Source organism: Coffea eugenioides, chromosome 7 (genome assembly GCF_003713205.1).
Source record: "Coffea eugenioides isolate CCC68of chromosome 7, Ceug_1.0, whole genome shotgun sequence".
Lineage (NCBI taxonomy): Eukaryota > Viridiplantae > Streptophyta > Magnoliopsida > Gentianales > Rubiaceae > Coffea > Coffea eugenioides.
Genome location: NC_040041.1, coordinates 19,361,563 through 19,371,346, shown reverse-complemented (window position 1 = coordinate 19,371,346; position 9,784 = coordinate 19,361,563). Strand labels below are relative to the sequence as shown.

The 9,784-nt window shown below is 35.9% G+C and overlaps 1 pseudogene; it reads left to right on the top strand.

Annotated features, from left to right (window-relative positions):
• Positions 1-878: 878 nt before the first annotated feature.
• On the top strand, positions 879-4,406 carry LOC113777085 (annotated as a pseudogene).
• Positions 4,407-9,784: the final 5,378 nt, after the last annotated feature.

Here is a 9,784-nt window from a genome sequence, read left to right as displayed (position 1 = left end):
TTTTCTTCTTTGCCCTTGGTCTACCACTTTCCTATTCTACGATGTTATTTTGCCATATGCTATCTTGCCCTATTTTCTAGAGTTGTGGATGAATGAATATTGGCAATTATTTTGGAGGGTATGCAAGGGACTTTTTTTTTTACTGCTTCCTGTTCATTTGGGCGGGATTCTATGGAACGGAGTCCTAACACTTTGTGACGGAATCTGTTAAAGTAACACATCATTTATTATTTTTTTTTTAGCCTTACTAATTCAAACAAGGTCATTTTGTCTCCTACTTATTCCCTTGCGATGTGGCTTTTGCTGAGTCTCTTGTTGGAGCATGTGAGAGGACCGCTCCTGAACAGTCATATGATGACCGTTTGTGCCCCATATCCAATTTGATATCCCTCAAAATTTTGGGAGACATATGTCATGCATTGCATTGGGTGTCAAACACGTGTCAGCCTTGCACTAACTTCTCCCTTAGTGGGAAATTTATCTACACTAGAAAATGCAATGGAGGAAGGGAGCTTACCAAATCATTCAGTGTCTTGTCCCATTTTAGAGTGTCAAACTCACTAATTAGTTAATTTACATATGACAACCAATGCCAGACGATGTACACTTATTATGTCATGATGCTACACTTGGCTCATGGCTCGAATAGATTTTGAATGCACTTCAAAGAGCAATCAGCTATCTACAAATTATAAGCTCTATATTTTTTGGGCCAGATGAGCCAGTTTTACACAAGAGCCAATTATTTTACACATCTCTTCTGTTCAATTGGAATTTGTTTCTTTAGGGAGTAATGCCGTTTTAAATGTTATGGAAGTTTGACAAAAAATGGTTTGGCATACTTCAATGATTGACTCAATTCAAGGTTGGCTTAAAGTATGTTACAGAAGCTGCTTCAATGGCAACTTAGTTACATAGTCCAAAGAAGAAAGCTGAATAAAAAGATGCAAAGTCGCATCTTTTTCCCATGTCAAGGGCTCCCATGGCTTCTTAAAGCTTTTCACAGATTCATTATGCTGATTCTTGGAAGAAAGAGTCAAAATGAGATTGCTTTAACCAGTCTATATTAATAAGATTGCAGATATTTGTTGAGTTGTTGAACTCAAATTCGTTGAAGTTGACAAGCACGACATTAGTTCCCGGTAGTTGAAGTACATAACTTGTGGTTATTTTCGCTATTATACAATCTATGGGAACAACTAACAACCTATGTTCTTGCAAAGGCAGATTATTTGCAAATTCTCTATTTGTTCGCCTGTTATTAATGATTCTGCACAAGCATATACAAAAAGTGTCTTAAATTTTTGGCTTGCACATCCAGCTCCAGGGGTGGTTGAGAAGCCTGGTGATAATTCACTCTCAAGGCTGAAGATGCTATATACTCAAGCCAAAGAGCTTTCAGAGAGTGAAATGAAGTATGTCCATCATTTCCACTTCTTGCTCTTTTTCTTCCTTGTGCGTCTGCAAATTACCCTCAAACATAAATCACTGTTGATAGGCAGACATTTCCAAAAGCTTTGGTTCCATTCATATGTTAACGATTTCGGTGGTGGAGGAAGTAGTATGCCCTGGATTATTCTATGAAAATACTTCATAATAACTGTTGAATTCTTCTGGAATTGTTTATTCTAGATCTGCAAAAGTAAGCACCTAGATCATTGTCTGTTTGGTTGCAGTTTCTCCAATCAGTTGTTACTTGTTAGGGCAACTTGATGCTTTGATACCTACTGGACCTTCAGGGCAACAGCGAAACCCAGAAGTGACAAAGGATATGTATTTTTGTCTGATACTGCTGATAAATGACTGTAAATAAGTAATCTAAGAACTTACTCTGGCTTTATGCTGCCTTAAGTTTTTACTGTTGCATTCACCAATAAAAATTTCATTTTTGGGTCGTTTGGTATACAGAGGGGGAAATTAACCTTCTTTGGAGCTTACAAAATGGTGATTGAAACTGAAAAGAAGATTAATAGGAAAAGAGAGAGACTTGAAATTAACGGTGTCAATGGAGAAGCCTGCAACTGGGACCTGTGCTGCCCTTTGATTTTGGTTAAGCTCAAAGTTTCCAAAAACACTGCATCAAACATATTTTCTCCCCAGGTCAATAACTTTGCAAAGTTATAGCTAGGAAATATGAAAGAAAAAATATCTTCCCCTTAGTAAAGACCTATTGAAGGGTGTAATTGCAAGTGAAAATGATTTCCCAAATGAGTGAATTATGAGCATTAAATATCAAGTAATGCTTCTTATGGTGTTTCTAGTACATGGAACCTAGTAAGAGAGAAAATCGATCATTTATTTCTGACAGAGTCAATTTGGTCATCTTATCTTTTGTAGTATTTTGTTTTTGAGATGATGTAGTTTTTCTTGGCTTTGATTGCATTCGAAGTAACCTTTTTTGATATCCATGCAGGTTCATTCTTTCTCAGTAAACTTTTGTTTGATGTTACCTACAGACGGCAGTGAGCAGCAGAAAAAATAAAGGTATGAAGGCTGATTCTGATGTCTCAATATTGACACCTTCTGCGCATAACCACCTTGATGCTCTTGCTACTTGCTAGTTTGAAGGGTGAACGAGTATGAACTGATTATTATTTTCATTGACATGATAACCTCTTTTGTTTTTGTCCTAGTGTAACTTAGGGCAGCAGCCTAACACGTTATTTGTTCTTGCTTGCAATAACTTTTCAATAGTTCTTTGAAACTTGTATGTTTTCCGGGTAGCAGCTAGGGTTACCCAAGAGGATGCTGATAAAGATGAGTAGTTTATAGTTAGAGTAACACAGTTCGACAGAGCAAGTAGAGAGTAAGTCAATTTCTGAGACTAGCTTGGAACTATCTTATCTCATCATCACAGGGGCCTACAAAACACATCATTAAGGAGAAAGATCATCTACTTAACCCCCATCCTCTCTTGAAATGTCACAGTTTTCATTTCTTGTGTTGTTCAAAAGTTCAAAATTAAGTGCAAAGATCATCTAATTAACTTCCTCCATCTCATTTGCATTTTTTCTTACTTCTGATGACTACGTGCAGATTTGAAGTCCTAGACGAAGAACCTGGTGATGATGAGGAGGTTGGCGGGCAGAGATAGAAAACCTGGTTCCTTTTATTTCTATCCATCTGAGGATATCTAATCCAAATTTCTCTTGTGCCTTTTAGTTTACTAAGCTTTTGCATGCACTTATTTAATTACGAGTTATTTTGTATCCTTTTTTTCTACAGTCAAGGACTATCAATTTTCTTTTTCTTTTTATTATCTTAAACCATAGTCTAGTATGATCTTTCTTCATGAACAATTATGCCTTTTTCTTTTAACTAATGTACCAGTTGTAGTTGTACGATAGACAAAAGAAAAACAAGAAGAATGTAGGATGTTTCGCGATAGAATTCGATACATAATTCGCTGGATACCACAGTATCTGCACAGGCATGTATCTTGAATAATGATTTTTGAAACATTTCTTCTTGATAAAATAACATTCAGAAACCTCAGTATTGTCATTTTGTTAAATTCAATTTGAAACTAAGCATCAAATGACAAATGCTACTTGCTTTTTTTGGTTTAAACCTATAAAACAATGATCAAACATTTGCCTATGTGGATTATTCTGAAGCTTCAAATATAGTTTATGCAAGTCTTATCTCCTTTTAAAATACTTTTATTTGGTCATATATACTTCGAGTTACTCGTCGGTCTCCTTGTTTCAAGCCCTGATTGTGGTTGTTTATTCAACTGATTGGGAGCTGAATTTTACTTCTTTCAGGAAGTACAAGCTCCCCAAGCAGAATGATCCCTCTAGCGCTCAAGATTTCCCACCAGGAAAACATGTTCTAGCTGTCTACCCAAACACCACTGCCCTCTATAAAGTAACTGTAGTTCAAGCTCGTAAGGTACATTCTGCCTATATGTAGTTTCAATTGTTCCGGTACATTACGTGCATTTTACAATAGCAGCATGACTGTCCATTAATCTTGTGTTGACATCCCTTTCTACAACTTGTATGGCATTTGATGGCTTCCGCTGTTGGTTTTCAGAGAAAAACTGACGAGTAAGAAGCTATCTCAATCAAACTTTGGTATTCATCTAGTATTTTGAAGAATTAACAACTCGACATGTTTTTCTTTTGACTAGTTTAGATGATTCCTTAGTAGTTATTCAAGCTTGTTTGTAAATTCAGTTCAGACTGTTTTCCCTTTGCCTGTATTGCTTGGCAGTAATACTCTGTAGGAAGGCCTGGTTCGATTTGTTCCAAGGAAATGATTATAGTAATATGCTCGAATGATTGTTTGGCAAGTACATACTAGAATTTGACGATGATGAGGAAGACGGATCTTTGCCTCAGCGGTCGGTTCCCTTCCATAGTGTGGTTGCTCTTCCAGAGGGATCTTTGCTTCTGCAGTGAACATAAGTTGGTTCACACTTGTTTATATTTTTCATTGCAGTACAGGGAACAGGGGAAATCTGCTTGGTGTATTTATTGGGCATCCTACCGCTACTCGAGCTGAGTTATTTAAGCTAGTCAATTGTTGTATATTAGTGTATTGGCAGTCGTGGTCTTTACTACTGGAAGCGATTGGTCTCCTGGAAGCTCACGAAATTCGTCTTGGATCTCAAATCCTCTGAAGCTTGGGCATGGCTCTTCACTCAGCTCAGAGACCAAAACCCCCAGAGCCACAGATACCTCCATGGTTGTCCTGGACATGCTACCCAAAACATCACAGATTACAAGGCAGTTTTTCAATTTTCCCTTATTGGCCAAATCCTCCACCATTCTCTGCCGCTGCAAACTCAGCAACTTCACCACCATCGCCATCATTTAAAGCCGCAATAATCTAATATGGCAGCTATGCACCAGCAGCAATTTTGTCCTTGCCAATTGCCATCCTTCACCTTGAACAGATACTCCTCAAACCTTTCTTTGTTGTGTTTCAGAAACTTCTCCTTGTAAGTTGTAATTCTTCATAGCCACAGATGCAACCCTGTTATAAGGGATGGAGCCCCAGTTGCAAGCCCCAATGCAGACCTCGGGCAATTCCAAGGCCTTGTGCAGAAGAACCAGAACCTGCTTCCTCAGTTGATCTCTCACGCTAAAAGCATAATGTACATCCTCAATCCCATCGTATTCGGGATAGGACTCCCAGGGGAATACCTTTCTCGCAATGCTTTTGCATAAGAGGGTCAATTTATCAAAGGAAGAATCCAGTGAGGGACAACACTTGGCAGCAAGGCTGATCTTGCTCAACTCCCAAAAATTCAATGGCGGTATCGTTCAACTGCCCTTTTGGCCTGCTTAATCTTCTTCTCCACTCTTTGTTTCCTGGCCATCTGTTTCTCCATCTCAACTTGCTGCAGATAATTCAACACGTTCTTCTTGCTGTAGATGGCCTTCTGCTACGAGCTCTGCTCCCTCTGGTGCTCAACAAGACAACAAAGCCCTGAAGGGGTATCCGTGTGCTAAAAATCCTTAACTGATCTCCACTTGAATCGATTTTTGTAAGAATTTCCCTACACTTGACGCAATTGAGGATTAATTCGACATTTTAGAAACAAGGTTGTAGACCAAGACCGATGTTGATCACTACAATTAATTTGGAGGAAAAGAATTGGTACAATTTATCTACATGAACGATGAACAATATTCTTTACAATGTACAGCCTAACAGACTAGAAGATATCATACATCTACACTATACACATTCCACAAAAAGAATTAAAAAAAAAAGTGAACAGAATCAAGCAACATCGCTTTGTTTAGGGCATTGATTCTCTGAATTTTGGCACCCCAGGACAGTGCAACAACGATCTTGAAAGTAGGGTTCTTGAACAACGTTCTTGACAACAGAAAGTAGTCGATCAAGTCTGTGGTTGACAGCATTCAATTGCTCGTGTAGATCAGCCTCCCCGACCAAGAGCATCTTATGGTCCCTGACCATCTCCGCTTGCACATCCAGTTGAAAGAATCGAATGAGGGAACGTTCCAAATCAGCGATTTTCTTGGAATAGGAGTACTTCTTGTACAAATTCCACCACTTGATTCTTGTGCATTTGCGCACGAGACTCTCCCCTTCTGCTAAACGAAGGATGAACATGTCTGTTTCTCTCTGAGGGCTGTGCAGCTTCCCATTCAGCGTCTCCACTTGATCGAAGTAACACTTGAGCGGAGCAAGAGTTGTCTTCAAACTGTTGAGGCTGGAACTGAACGTTGTCACTCTGGTGGTTGCTTCTAAAACTGCTTCCACCAGTCCATTAAAAACCATCCCAAAAGCAGTGTCTCCAATCAGATTTACAGCCATCTTTTAACTTCTTTTCCTGACGAACTGCTTAAATTGTAGCAGAAGAAGCTACACAGAAGGAAGGAAAAATTGATTGATACTCTTACTGCTAGTCTTTCAAACAAACACACAGAAATACTTGTGAAAGCTGAAGAACAGAATAACGAACAGATTAGAAATAGAAACTGGTAGTGGTAGCAAGAAATTAATTCACTATGATCGAAAGAGAGAGAGAAGACGTTAATGGGATTGCCGGGCATTGGAAGAGCAGGGATATATAGGAGTCAGACGGGAGTGATTTTGGAAACAGAATCAAATTTAGAAACTTACCAAAAAACAATTGCTTATTGGGTAGCTAACTACTCAGGTTTTGGAAACAAGATCTTGCGGATCGGATGATCTTGTTTCCAAAACAGAGCACCTACTCTAAGCAATCAAGGAACTTTCCATCTTTTGATCAATGAAACAAATAGTTTCCATATTTGGTAACTTCCTATTTTGCAGTCATATTTGGTAAAGTTTAGTCGTTAGCTTTCGCGCTGCCGTTGAGAAAGTAAAAAGCGTCTATTTTGAATTTTGATAAAGTTATTTCCGAATAGTGTAGGGTAAATTACATACAATCCCCCATAGTTTTGCATAATGCCAGATGACCATTCTAAACTTTTAAAAGAATCCCTTTGTAGTTTTATGTAAAGTGAAAAATTTATGGAATGCATAATCATTTACTACAATTATACCACATGAGCTCAAAAAATGCATGTGAATAAATTATAATACCAATTTAATCTCCCAATGATGTGCATAAATATTCACTTTATCCTTTGTGATTTTTTTAACCACATAATCTCCCTATGAGTAAGAACACTACTAGTATTTACGACATTACATACGCTATTTTCCATTAAATTGCTAGTTTACATAAAACTATAGGGGGTCAAATGGACATTTGTGAAATATTAGGAAGATTATATAACAATAGATGAAACTATAGGAGGTCATTAGCAATTTACCCTATTTTGTATTATAAATCTTTTTACGTCTGCTATCAAAATAAATGAGTGTAGATGAACAAAGAGTCATAATCGTTGTTTTACAATTAAACTACGTTCAAAATCTAAATAAAAATGCAAAAAACAGCCCAGCCTATAATTTTGTGCTAAATATCAGCTATAACTGCCTACTAGATTTTTTTGAAAAAAAAAAAAAAAAAAAAAAACACTTCCCCCTAGATTTCATCCCATGGTCAAAATCTTCAATAAGTACAGGAAAACGAAGAGGGACAAACCCGTATTATTTGTACCTCTTGTGAAAATATTATTTTACAATTCTAAAAGTAGTTTAAAAAACGTTAAATGAGAAAAATAGTAGTCAAAAAGAAAAAGCAAAATGGATTGGTCTGAAAAGTAGAACCAAGATACTTAACACTTTACCATATTAGAAATTTTCATCAATCAAGTCAAACATTGTAAATTTCCCGTTCCACTTCTTGTTTCGTAAATTCCAACTCGCACAGATTTTAAAAAATAAAAAAAACCCATTTTTGGTTGCTAAAATGAAAAGAGGCAAAATGAAACTAATACATTTAAGTATTAGTTAATTGCTAAAATGAAAAGAGGCAAAAGGTTTTACCGCACTGAATCGACCTTGTTTGCACACTTTTCCTTTCATTATGCCCATTTTTTTGGTTGAGTGCAAGTAGGAGTGGGAGAGGTTGAATTCGAGAACTCTTACTTATATTCTCATCCCTGAATCACAAAACCCATCCTCCCCCATTCCTCGCATTTTGCTTGACACTTCTGAGCCCTAATTAGAGAAGATAGAGATTTTACTGGTTAAAAGACGGATCCACTTCTTATTTTATTCTCTGTTTTACTTTTTAGGATTAATCACAAAAACTCCCCCTAAGGTATAACCATTTTGCACTATGTCCCCTGACGTTATTTATTCTCATTTTATTCCCTAAATCGTTAGTCAATTCTAACATTGTGTAATAGTGATGTCGAAAAGACATTTATACCCCTAAGAGTTAACTACAAAAAATCTCCTTAAAATATAGTTTATTTTGCGCTTTATCCCTTAACATAATTTTTTATTAATTTTTTTATTTATTATTAAAATTATTAGTGAACTCCAATATTTGATAACACCCAAAACAATTTATATCTAAAAAATCAATATTCCTAAAATAATAGTAATGAACAATAATTTTTATATATGTGTTCCTAGTTAAATTCGTTCCACAATTGAACCTTTGTTTTAGATGGAGGAGAATATCTTGCTAATTTGATTCAATAGTGGGAAAAAACAAACAAAAATTATTATTAAAAAATTAAAATATGAAAATATTTTTAAAAGTTTTAAAAAGATTGGGATATTGTTAGTTTTTCTTTAGGAATGTGCATTCGGCTAAGCTTTTCTTTTAATAGTTAGATTTTTTATATGGAAGTATACATTTTTTGTTGATAATACTAAAAAATAGAAATATGGTTGGTTTGGAGTTCAAAATTTTCAAAGTTGCTTTTTTTAATATACCATGCTTAGATGCTATTAAAATTTATTTACCTTGCTAAACTTATTTAAAATTTTTATTGCATCTAAAAAATTTGTTGAGTGGTGCAATATATTAGAGTTAACTAATGATTTTATGGACAAATAGACAAATGAAGAGAAAAATGATATTAGTGGATAAAGTATCAAATAACTATACTTAGGGGATTTACTATAATTAGTCTTTAGGGATATCAAATGTCTTTTGATATTTGCGTTTCGCGATGTCAAAGTTGACTAACGGTTTAGGGGGTGAAGTGAGAAAAAAATAATGTTAGATGGCAAAGTGCATAATTGTTAAACCTTAGGAGGAGTTTTTATAACTAATCCTACTTTTTATTATATTGATGTTTCTTTTTTATAAATATTATATTTTAATTCTTTTTTATTTTTTTACTATCAAATAATTATTAACACAGTAAAAACAAATACAACAGTCTCACAAAAGCAATATTGAAAAATCAAAATATACAGTAGAAAATTCATAGAAAGACTCATTTTTTGTGTAATTTGATGTTTTGAGTTTGTTATTAAATTTTGTGTAATACTAAAATCTAATAGTTACTAGATTTTAAAAAAATTAAAATATGATATTTATGAATATTAAGAAAATAAAAATATTAAAATATAATATTTACGATGGAAAAAGGGTAATATAATAAAACTACGAAAGATGGAATAGAAAATGGGACAGAGTACCGTTATGTGCGACGCCCATGGGTGACAGCAACAATGGGGAAGAAGGGAGGGGACGTAATCAAAGAGGAAGGGAAGAAGGAATCAAGCAAAGAAGGGCAAAATCTTTGGGGCCACCGAGGTTCAAGGAGGCGAATTGGCGGTTCAAGTGCATGGAGACGGATCACAAGCTGCCGGCCCATGCCAGAGACAGCAAGCACTGCCGCCGCTTGGGCTCATCGACGCCGCTCTGTCGAACAACGAACGCCCTCTCAATGCATTCCGT